This window comes from Symphalangus syndactylus, chromosome 5 (assembly GCF_028878055.3).
Source record: "Symphalangus syndactylus isolate Jambi chromosome 5, NHGRI_mSymSyn1-v2.1_pri, whole genome shotgun sequence".
In the NCBI taxonomy this organism is placed as follows: Eukaryota; Metazoa; Chordata; class Mammalia; order Primates; family Hylobatidae; genus Symphalangus; species Symphalangus syndactylus.
The window spans coordinates 99,988,052-100,000,878 of NC_072427.2; the positions used below are offsets into that span (position 1 = coordinate 99,988,052).

Consider the following 12,827-nt stretch of genomic DNA (forward strand, 5'->3'; position numbering starts at 1 on the left):
TACTGAATTTCCAGGCAGTGCCCTAAGGAAAAAAAATAATAATAGAACAATTGGATCCCAAATAAATGTTGACTTCCTGTGAATACCTCCATATATTTCCTGGGGAAACAACCACCACAACAAAACATATATCAAAGGCAAAGTATTCAAATGTTTGGAGAGAAAAAAATGATTAAAAAATAAACAAATTTTTAAAAGTTTCCAACTTGGGATAGCTAAATTGATTTATAATCTTTAATTTGTTATGCTGTTCTGTACACACAGCATATAAATCTAGAAACCTTGCTTAGCATTTATAATTATGTAGCTGTGCATACTGAATATTAACTCTCTCAGTACTATGCACAAGGGGAAAAGAGTAAAGTGTGGAAAAGTAACAAAGTATAGCAGATGTTAAGTATGTATGTACTACTGCACAATATAAAAATATATGTGTAGCCCAGATTTTATAAGAGTTCCCATTATTTATGTTCATGTCCACATTCTTCACTATAGCTCTATGGATACTCGTATTAAATATTCAGCCTAAGTTCCCTGCCTCAAAAGGGACTGGTGGGAATGCTTCCAAGTATATGACTGCATAGCTTCAGATTGTAAAAGGAGGCAGGTCCTGCAGAGAATGCGACTGTGATTGTGGCCATTTTGAATGCTCCTGGAGTGATCATATGTTTATCAGTTTGCATTTTGCAAAATTTTGCGTGGGATTAGAAATAATTTTTCTACTGCACTGCTCATCAACAGCCATAGGGAGTTCTCTCTTTTACCTAGCCAACAAAGCAGAATGTCCACGGAAAGGGAAGACAGAAGGCTGGAGTCCAAGAATTTTTATTGTTAGAATTCTTCGAAATATCAAAGAAAATATTAGACAAATAATAGAAACTTAAACCCAGAAGGTTTTTCAGAGTCCACTAACCCTAATGAAGGTTCATATAACCATTTCTGCACAAATGGGTAACTATCCCACTTGTAAATAGCTTTCAGGCAGTAGAGCCTTGGCTTTTTAGACCAGTCACTCCAGTGTTTCAAAAGATTTCTAGAAGCGCCTACTGCTTTAATCCAGAGGGAAGCATTCGTACAGACAGTATTTTGACTACGAGAAAAGATGGGCAGAGTATTATCTGTTAGAATAAAAGTGCAGGATGTTATCAATGCAGAAATAATAGGTGTTCTTACTTTGTCTTATTTTCATTCTTTCATGAATTAACCACATCACTGGCTATATGATTCACTGATGGTGTCTTGCAACAAATGTATCTGTCATTTATCTTCTTTGGTTTGTGACATTGATTCACGGTTTAAATAAAATATTTCCACATAAACATCAATAGTGGTTATGGAAGTTGCTCTTCTCAGTCTAAATTAAGACAAAATCTCAGCTCATAAGTGAAAGGTAGCATCATGGCTCTGTAGCTTTCATGTTTAAATTATGAAATTCCAGAAAAAGTCATTAAAATTGATTCAATAAACCTTAGCAAATATAAATAGGGAAATCCAAGTAAGACTTGGAGGAAAATATTTCTAAATCATAAACATAATGGCTATATTTAACAAGGAAGATAAATAAATGATTTAATGAATAATTGTACAAATGGATAAATAATGATAATGTAATTGTAGAACTTTCAGAAGGAACAAAAGGTTAATTAGACTAAAGAGGTTTTATTACTTGGAATATTAATAAAACAAAAGCTATAACACATCACAATGCAAATTCAGAAAACACTATAATTCAGGTCTTTCTTTAAGTAAGAAACAGCACATTTTACGGAATAGCATAGGGAATATTGATGTTAAAATTCACAAGAAGCTTACTATCACCTACAACATGCTATCAAGTTAGCATTTTATTTAAAAAAATGAAAAGACAGTTGATTACATAAAAGAGCCAGTAGTTATGGATGACTCTAAAGAGAATTATGGAAGACCAGCTAAATAGCAAGAAATTATCAGTAAAAGTCTTTGTCACTAATACCATTACCACTAATACAGTCACAATAACATTACTAGTATAAAAATGTGAAATGACAATGAAATCGGGGCAGATTAACTGACATAGGAGCACAGTGCAGATTGAGAGGGTGGAGATCATGCTTTATATTTTTCTTGTTTACTCTCAGTACTTAGCATCATCTTGTGCCAAAAATAGGGGATCAATAAATACTTGGAGAGTTGATTGATTCATCCCAAAATGAGTGCATTAGATGGATAAATTAGTTGCCCTGGGGAAACGAGTCTTCCAGTGTTTGTTTTCTATACAGATTGAAATCAAGAAAAGAAATATAGAACGGACTTCACATTTTTTTTTTAAGAAACTCCAATCATCCTATTGATCACAATTTTGCCAGTGAAGAATCAACTATTTCTTATTGACCAGTTCTGACTTGGATAGAAACACCTATATTTGTGAAAAGTAGTTTTCCGTCATTACAGGCAATGAGATCAATTAGTAAATACTAAATTTGATAAATTCTTTGATGCTCTGCTTCTCGTCTCAATATCTTCCTTTCACTAGTGAAGTGAAGTGGAACCTGTAGCCATTCTAAATCTCCCATTCACACATATCACCTAATTTATTCCAGCAGAGTGGATCTCTTTTCATTCAAATTTTAGGTTTGGTTATATATATGTTGGCTTCACAACCACCATTATTTCTATGCTGTACACCACCTCACAGGTACCACCATCTCCAACACAAACAGAGGCACACACACACATACTAGTGCATGCCACTCTAAGCACTGAATTGATTCTCAGCCTTGGGCTTCTATCAACCAACTTCTGAGCTCTGAGCTCTTTCTCCATAGCACAGTTCCCTCTGGAGAAAGGTGCAGAAATCATTGTTCGGTCTTTGCCATCCAATTTTACTCTGGCCTCCTTACTCACCTCAACAATTCTATTTCTTGTTGATGATCATTAAGGCTACTCCAGAACTCCATGTTTCTTTCTATTTGTTTACATTTTCCTGTGGCCAAACTCACATTCCGAACAGATGCTCTTACCTTAAGAGCATTTAAACCTGAATTTCTTCATTTATCTTCCTTACATTGACATAAACCTACATCAAAACCATTCATTCTTTCACTCATTCAAAGGATAATCACCAGGCACTTACTCTCTGCAGGCCACTGCCTTGACAGATACAATGGTGGACAAAACAAGTAATGATCTCAGAAAGCTTATTTTCCATTGGGGTAGACAGGCGATTGTAATAAAATATCATAAATGCCTTGAGTGGCAAATATAGAATGGTGGGGAAGCGCATAGCATTGATGTCCAAGCTGGAATTGGTAGCATATTAGTGCCAGATTCCTGAAGTAAGTGACATGCAAGTTATGATCTAAAATTTTAGTAAGAATTAGCTAAGAAAAGGCAGTGAGGTAGGATGGAAATGAGGTGTAGGCATAAAAAAGAGCATGGCATGTTCACAGAGAGAGCATGTAGAAAAGATTTAATCTGGCTGAAGCACAGACATGAAGGTGGAATGATAAGAGATTTTCCCGGAGAACTCCGCATGGATTTACTAGGAAGGACGTGGGAAGCAGAGACTACAAAGAGGCACTGAAGTAATTCAGATTTGATTTAAAACATTATTGGATGGTGCCAGGTGCAATGCTCACACCTGTAATCCCAGCACTTTGGGAGGCCGAGGCAGGCAGATCATGAGGTCAAGAGATCAAGACCATCCTGGCCAACATGGTGAAACCCTGTCTCTAATAAAAATACAAAAAAATAGCTGGCATGGCCTGTAGTCCCAGCTACTCGGGAGGTTGAGGCAGGAGAATAGCTTTAACCTGGGAGGTGGAGGTTGCAGTGAGCCGAGATTGCGCCACTGCACTCCAGCCTATCGACAGAGCGAGGCTCCATCTAAAAAAAACAAAACAAAACAAAACAAAACAAAACCATTCATTGGAGGAACTTAGTGGTTATGTGAGATAATGTCTGGCACACAGTTAGATATTTAATATTTTTATTATTTAATACTTTTAAAAAACTAATACATAGGCATGTTAAGGGGCTTGTATGTTATAAAGAGCCCAGTGGAGAGCTGCGGAAGTGCTCCATCCAGGGAAATACCAAGACTTGGCTCATATTTAAGGGCTGCTTTATGAATTGGAGAAGAGATGTTGAGGAAACAGGTGGAAAAGGACAAAAACCAGTAGCAAACACATCAGTTGTGGGAATTTCTACAATTTAGGCCAAAATTATAGTGCCCTGAATAAGTATGGTGGCAGTCAAGGTGAAATGACGTAGATGGATTTAGTAGATATTTAGGAAATAAAACCAAGAAGACTTACTTGCAGATGGGATGTGAGAGAAGAGGAAGAAGGAGAGAGCAAGGATAACAGCAAAATTTCTGGCTTGGCTAACTTAGTGGAGAGTGGGCTATTATTGAGATACAGAACACCAGGAGGAAAGCAGGTTTGGGAATATCTATCCTATATGACTTCAGCCATAGAAACATTGAGTTAGAGGGTTGTATGGGATCTAGCATCCAGTCCGCAAGTCAGGAGAGATGTAGGCCCTTATCCAGAATTGGGATTCAAGTGCATAAGAATGACAGTTGGAGCCACGAGAGCAGCGTGGTGGATTACAGAACAAGTGAGAGGAAGAGAGGGCAGCGAGGCAATTAGCAAAGAATACTGAGAGATAAAAGAAAGCCAGGAGTGTGGTGTCATAAAGCCAAAAAGAAACAGTGTTTTAAGACGGAAAAAGACATCAGCAGGTTGATTTGGTAATGAAGGCGCATTAATAATCTTGACAAGAGTAGTGTTTGTGGAGCGTGCAGAACTATGAATACAAAGGAAGCTCTAGTAAAAGTAATGGAAGAAAACTCTATAAGAGGGAAAAAGAGAGAGCTTGTAGCTGAGAAGTATAGCACAAGTAAGAGAAAATATCTTGTGGATGGGGAGACCAGAGTGTGTTTGCAGACACTGGCAAGAAGCCAGTGCAGACAGCTGCTTGAGAATGCAAACCTCAAAAAAAGAATTAATGACACGAGGTTTTGGGAGAGATTGAAAAAGATGCACTAACAAAGATCCAGATAGAGAGGTTAACCTGGTGAAGGAGAAGAGACACATCTTACCACTTCATGTGTGCTTTAAATCCTTCTAACTTCTCAAAGATACTTCCACTTAAATACTTTACTTTCACATATGTAAAGAAATCTTTACAATGTGAAAACCTCCACTTTATCCTCTGGCTCCTAATTATTGTCACACCTTTTATATAGGCACTTTCAATGACGTTGGCTTTATCTTCTACCTACATTACTTCACCTTGCCTTTCTTCCCTTCTACCCTGCAATTACGATTTTTTTCCTGCTATTATACTAAATAGCTCTATTAAAAGTCGAGTTATAACTCTCTTGTCTCACTTAAAGCAATTGTCTTCCCCTTCCTTCCTTCTTTCTTTCCTTCCTTCCTTCACTTCTTTCTTGTTCTGCTTTATACTTTAAAAGCTAATATTTTCAAACAAACACTCCCTCCTCCTTTGACTTCCATGACATTATTTAGGAAAACTCACTACCTCTCCAACTATTCCCCCCTCTTTCATGTGACATCCTCCCTCCATCTCCTAATGGTGAACATGACTAAACCATTTATCAATTGTCCTCTACTTTTCTCTCTCTGCTCTGTTTTTCTTGGTGAGCCTACTTACTTAGACTTTACAATTTCCATTTTAATGCCCCCTTTTCCAAATCAATATCACCATCCTAACTTCATTCTGATTGATAATTACTATCACCTTTATGATATTTACCCCTCAGAGGACCCCCAAGTTTATCTTATTAGTCCAGGCACTGACTTCTTTGTCTTTCCAACTTAGTAATACTTTCCCTAGTTTCTCCAATTCTGTTACTGGAAACATCAGACGCCAGGCACCAAATATGGAATGCTACAATGGACTGTAGTGTCTTTCTTTTTTATTATTTAAGTTACCACCGGATTCATTGCATTAATAATGTCTGCTCTGTTTGACCTTTTCTTCTCATTTTCTCTGCTTTCACCCTAGCCCCAGCTCTAATGAACTCACATATGGAAAGTGACAAGATCTCTTAACTTTAGTGTCCCCCAAGTCATGTCATCTTTCACAGTCAGCAAATTTACGTTTCACAAAGTAGGTTTTTACCACGCCATTTCCTTTATCAACACCTTCATTACCTATTGGACCAAGTCTGCACCTCTATCCCTTATGTGATGTACCAAGCTCCATGGGGCAGTTTAGTTCCATTTTGCTAGTCTAGACTCTTCACAACTCTCAACTTTTGGCCTCACTTCAGACTAGCTGGTCTCCACAAGACATAGGAATCACAGGCACCCTTGTTGCTAAGCCATTGATCTTATTTTTCCTCTTTCAGAATTCTTCACCTGTCTCAAATCCTACATCTTCTTTGGAGTGTATTTAGAAAACTTCAGTGAAGCTAAAATTTCTCATTATTTGTCCACTGTTCTGGATATTTAAATGTATATTAAATTTAGTCTTTCTTTATGTACATTTCGTATGATTATACTACTTGTTTTTACAATTTAGCATATCTTGTTACCTTTTTAAAATGTAAGGAATTTAAAGACTGATTATTTCACATACTTCTGTCACTACCTAGGATATTTCAGAAAATAACATAGTTATCTAATAAATACTTGTTGAAAAGACTAGTATGAAATCAAAAAATTATTTAAGACAGTATCACAAGAGCTGATCATCATTCATAATTCTGGAACTGAGTAGGCTATGCAGAGACATGTATGTGATTTATTAAAAAGAGAAAGAACATCAAAAGCTAGGCTGTTGAATGTGATCTTTGACACTACAGGTCTTTGGAATTTTCTCTTGTAGCATGAAATTAATCATAGAAACCTGGCCAGAAATATATGAAGTGAGATGTTTTCTTCCCAATGTCAGAGAGCTCAAAGCAACAGACTGAACAATATTATTTTGATAAGAAGCACACATATACACACACACGCAGGTGCAGCAGTATAAAGACTTTGAAATTTGCTATTCCTCTGGTACTTTTCAAATTAAAATGGCTTAAGAAAGAGCCAGGCCATTTATTTAAGATAAAGATCCCTTCTTGGGAAAATCAGAAGGCAGTGCTTATCCCAGACATGCACAAGTTTTCCAATGTGACCTAAAACATAATAATTCTATTTCAGAACAAAGGTAGTGTTTATATTGCAGAGTAGCTCCACATAAAACAAAAGTAAATGGGACTCATAGCAATTTGGAAAAGAGCCAAGTTTCTAGCAGTTCCTTTTTTTATGGAACAGAAAGAGGGATGCACGAAGTTGTAGCAACACAAAAATGTACACTGTGAAATATCTGAGGGGCTTAATAGACTCTACTTTCTCAAATTATGTTTCCCTCTTGTAAGGCACTATGAGAGATGCACTATTTTTTAAGTTGGGGGTACAATAGACGCTTCTGTTTGCTGTATGTTTGTGTCCTCAGGATGCATTTCCCAAACCATCTGAATTTTAAGAAAAACATTAGAGATTCTGATTAAAACACCAAATACAGGCACACATTGCTTCATTGCACTTCACTTCAATGTGCTTCACAAAATTGCATTTTTTAAAAATTGAAAGTTTGTGGCAACCCTGTGATGAGCAAGTCGACAGGTGCCAGTTTTCCAACAGCATGTGCTCAAGTTGTGTCTCTGTGTCACATTCAAGTAATTCTCACAGTATTTCAGACTTTTTCATTATTATTATATCTGCTATGGTGAGCTGTGATCAGTGATCATTGATATTGTCATTGCAATTGTTTTGCGGCACCACAAACCATGCTCATATAAGATGACAGCCTCAACTGATCAATGTTGTGTTCTGACAGCTCCACTGACCAGCCATTTCCTCCTTTATTCCTCTCCTAGGGCCTCCTTATCCCCAGAGACACAATAATATTAAAAATAGGCCAATAATAACCCTTCAATGGCCTCTACATGTTCAAGTAAAAGGAAGAGTTGCACGTCTCATTTTAAATCAAAAGTTAGAAATAATTAAGTTTAGTGAGGATGTCAAAAGCCAAGACAGACCAAAAGGTAGGCCTCTTGTACCAGTTAGCCAAATTGTAAATGCAAAAGAAAAGTTCTTGAAGAAAATTTAAATACTCCAGTGAACACACAAATGATAATAAAGGGAAACCGTCCTACTGCTGATGTGTAGAAATTTTTAATGATCTGGATAGAAGATTAAACAAGCCACGACTTTCTCCTAAGCCAAGGCTAATCCAGAGCAAGAGCCTAACTCTTATAAATTCTATAAACTTGAGGAAGCTGCAGAAAAAAATTGGAAGCTAGCAAAGTTTGGTTAATGAGGTTTAAGGAACGAAACCGTCTCCATAACATAGAAATGCAAGATGAAGCAGCAAGTGCTGACATAGAAGCTGCGGCAAGTTATCTAGAACTACCTAACGTAATTGATGAAGAAGGACTACACTAAACAATAGGTTTCAATGTAGACAAAAAGGGCTGCTATTGGAATAAAATGCCATCCAAAACATTGCTACAGATACGTCAGTTCTTGGCTTCAATATATTAAAGGACAGGCTGACTCTCTTGTTTGGGGCTAATGCATACGATGACTTTAAGCCAACATTCTTTTACCAGTCTGAAAATCCGAAGACTCTTAAGAATTGTGCTAAATCTATTCTGCCTGTGCTCTATAAATGGAACAATGAAGCTAGATGGCAGTGCATCTGTTTATAGCATGGCTTACTGAATATTTTAAGTGCATGTTGAGACCTACTGCTCACAAAGATTCCTTTCAAAATGTCACGGATCGTTGATGATGTACTTGGTCACCCAAGAGCTCTGATGGAGATGTGCAAGGAGATTAATGTTAATTTTTATGCCTGCTAACAGATCATCCATTCTTCAGCCATGGATTATGAAGTAATTTCAATTTTCAAGTCTTATTACATAAGAAATACATTTTGTAAGGCCATAGCTACCATAGCAATTTCTCTGATGGATCTCAGCAAAGTAAATTGAAAACCTTCTGAAAAGAATTCATCATTCTAAATGTCATTAAAAATATTCATGATTCATGGAGGAGGTCAAAATATCAGCAATATCAGGATTTTGAAAGGGATTGATTCCAACCCTCATGGGATGACTTACAAGAGTTCAAGACTTAAGTAGATGAAGTAACTGCAGATGTGGTGAAAAGCAGGAAAGAACTAGAATTGGAAGTGAAGCCTGAAAACGTGACTGAATTGCTGTAATCTCTTTATAAAACTTTAACAGATGAGGAGGAGTTTCTTATGGATGAGCAAAGAAAGTGATTTCTGGAAATGCAGATCTCCTTCTAGCAAAGATGCTGTGAATATTGCTGAAATGACAACAAGGGATTGAGAATATTACATCAACTTAGTTGATAAGACAGTGACAGAGCTTGAGAGGATTGACTCTCATTTTAAAAGAAGTTCTACTGTTGGTAAGATTCTATCGAACAGCATCGCATGCTACAGAGAAATCTTTCATGAAAGGAAGATTCAGTCACTGCTACAAATCTTATTGTTGTGGTTTTTTTTACATTGCCACAGCCACCCCAGCCTTCAGCAAACACCACCCTGAGTAGTCATCAGTCATCAATATCAAAGCAAGACCCTACACCAGAAAGATGGTTATGATTCACTGAAGGCTCTGACTATTCTTAGAATTTTTTAGTAACAAATTATTTTTAATTAAGAAACCTACACTGTTTTTTAGACATAATGCTATTACATACTTATTAAACTTCAGTATAGTATAAACATATCTTTCATAAGCATGAGAAAATCAAAAAGTTCAAATGATTTGTTTTATTGTGATATTTGGTTTATTGCAGTGGTCTAGAATAGAACTGAACCTGCAATATCTTCAAAGTATTAAATTTAACTCATCAAGTTTTATCCAAATCCCTTTGTGATGCTGCAAATTATTAAGCTAGTCTCTGTATTCCACTTTAGCTTTAACAAAGTTTGTGAATTTCATCACTTATTTTGAAGTATATTGCCTTAAAACATTCAGAAATTTTCTACACTTTAAAACTTATTTCAGGCCTTGGCATCCCCATATCCTTCATTAATGCCTGCAGAATGGGTTAATGCCCATGGCCAATCTAGATGTTTATTCTTGGTGAGGCTTCTCAAGACCCCTACAAATTACAGCTGCGCATAATTTGCTAAGCATGCCCCCACAGCTCCTCTGAGCTCTGCCTTAGAGGCTGCCTTCCTGCCATTAATCAAGCTGACATTCTCATGGGGCTCCCTGGGCCACACCTTGAATGTACCGTTTTGGTTAATTCTGTTCCAATCTTAACATACTCACCTCTAGCATCTCATCACCCATGGAGGCTGCTATGGGCTGAATTGTTCCCCATTAACCCCCACATTCATAAGTTGAAGTCCTAACCTTCAGAACCTCAGAATGTGGCTGCATTTGGGGACAGGATGTTTAAAGAGGTAGGTAGATTAAAAAGAGGTTATATGGGTGAATTTTAATCCAATATAATGAGTGTCCTTTAAGAAGGGGAGATCAAGACACAAACACATACAGAGGGAAGGTATTTGAAGAGACAGGGAGAAGGTAGGCATCTTCAAGCCAAGGACAAAGCCCTTAGAAGAACCCAAACATGCTGATACCTTGATCTTGGGCAAATTTTTGTTGTTTGAGCCACTGAGTCTCTGGTACTTTGTTATGGTAGCCCTAGCAAACTACTGCAGTCTCTTCTGAAGCGTCTATATTCAGAAGACTGAGAACTAACTTAGTGTTCCAGTGACCTGAGCATAAATAAGTCTGATGAGTGATTAATGTATTTAACTTTATCTTTAGAGTTTTCAGAGTGAACAAGCAAATAATATATAATAGAAACTCTTTGCATTAAAATAATAGAAAATAATAACTAACACGTGGTGAGCAATTTGTTTGTGTCATACATGTTTCTAAGAGTTTTATAAGCTATTAGTTTTAGATAAATCTATTATTTTGTTTGGTCCTCATTATATCCAATGTAATGAGTACTACTATTACTTACAGTTTACAGATGAGAAAACTGAGGCACAGAGAACTTAAGTGGCTGATCTACAACAATAAAAGAATGTTGGAACATGGTATCAAATACAGTAGTTTAACTCGAAAGCACATATTATAACTTTAGCACTATCCAGCTTCATTATTAGATACATAATTTTAATTTTTCACATATATTTTCACATATTGTTTCCACTGCCTTGCAAGTAGAAAAACTATCCTAGATACTTGTCCTGGAAGTATAAAATCTCAACACTCTCTTAACTAGTTCTTTTTCAGGAACAAATCAGACTTGGTCTTCCCAAGTTTCAGTTGACCACAAATTTGAGTTTTGGGGTTTTTTTCTCCTTTTCAGTCTGTATCTTTGCCAGTTTTAGACATCTGTATCAAAAATAAATGTGTCTATGTTTATATATGCATTTATTTACCCCAACTATTGAAGTAAAAATAATTATTTGCCCCAGGTTTAATCTCACCAGGGTAATAAAAAAATTACTAACTAACAAAAGGAGAAAGAAGGAGTGAGGAAACAGAAAAAAGAGAAGAAAAAGAAAAAAGTTACGCATGTGTTCATTTGATTTTACATTAGGCAAAAATAATCATCTATAAGCTACATGTAACAGAGAATACTGTTGAAGAATTGGCAATCCCTCTACAAAAGTACAGGTTCAATTTGGAGTGTACCCACCACACTAAAATTGTCTCTCCAAGGGAAGTCATACGTAGCCTTGATGTTCAAGGTCTCCAGCTATCTAGTATCAAGATGCATTGAGGAGACTCTTCAGTGGGTTCTTGTCAGAAAACTGAGTGCTTCATAAAATTCCAACTATTTTAAGCTTAATTGGCACTGAGAATATAGAACATTTTGTTCACGTCTTCAATTGCATCAGAAGTATCATCAAACCCCGTAAATAACAAAGATTGGGTTAGATGTATTCTATGAACAGGTGGTCATGGGATTGTGCCTCATATAGGACAAAAAACAATATATTTCAGTAATGTGGTTTCACTTTAAGAAAAATAGTGACTGAAACAATTCATTTTAATAGTGTCTTCAGACATTTTAACAGAGGATTTAACAACAACGTGTTATGGAATCCTAGGGCCTACGGGTGAAACAAACACAAAAACCGCCTGTTCAGAAGCATCACACACTATGTAAGAATATCTATGTAGAAGAGTTCAGAGTCTTGTTTCTGCTCCTTGAATCACTCTACAAATTTGGAAAATATTATAAAAATCTTTATGCTGGCAAAACCATCGTTTTATAATTTTTATGTATTAACTCTAAATTCTCTCTAGTTATGAATATAACTCAATCTTCTTTTGTGCTGTTCTTCAAAAATGTAAAAGAGCCATTATGTTTCCTGAAGGCATCTATTAGTTACATTAACACTCCTATTTCTTCAACTCTTTCTCTATAAAATATTTTCTAGAATGTTTACATTCTGTCAATTCTTCTTTGTAAATATTTATTTGAATTTGTCATTTTTAAAATGCAGCATTCAACATTAAATCTGATTCTGACATGGGATGGGCTACATGTTGAGTTTATTATCTTTTGCAATCTAGTTGCTCATTGCTGTACGGTAAAATTCATGAACTGTGCTTTCCAGTTAAATTTATCCAAATGTAAATGAAATTGGATAGAGGAAAAAAATACTCTCGTAAGTTTAATTACTTAAGAATATATATCTATATAATTTACTGATTATTCCCTCTTTCATGGTATCAGCTATTCATTCATTCACCCATCTTTTCTATAATTTTTGCTTTCTTATATTTTATGCCTTCTTACCCCAAAATGAAT

General features: G+C 36.1%; 1 protein-coding gene across 9 annotated transcripts in view; it reads right to left on the reverse strand.

The window, feature by feature from the left end:
* Positions 1 to 12,827, reverse strand: part of LOC134736837 (dapper homolog 1-like) — a 241,552-nt gene that overhangs the window by 157,775 nt on the left and 70,950 nt on the right. Inside the window, exon 4 of one of the 9 annotated variants that reach the window (XM_063640626.1) lies at positions 11,034 to 11,068. The exons of the other annotated variants lie outside the window; for them this stretch is intronic. The gene's annotated coding sequence lies outside the window, so the exon portion shown is untranslated. Of the gene's footprint in view, positions 1 to 11,033; positions 11,069 to 12,827 lie in introns of those variants that run through there. 9 annotated transcript variants of the gene reach the window in all.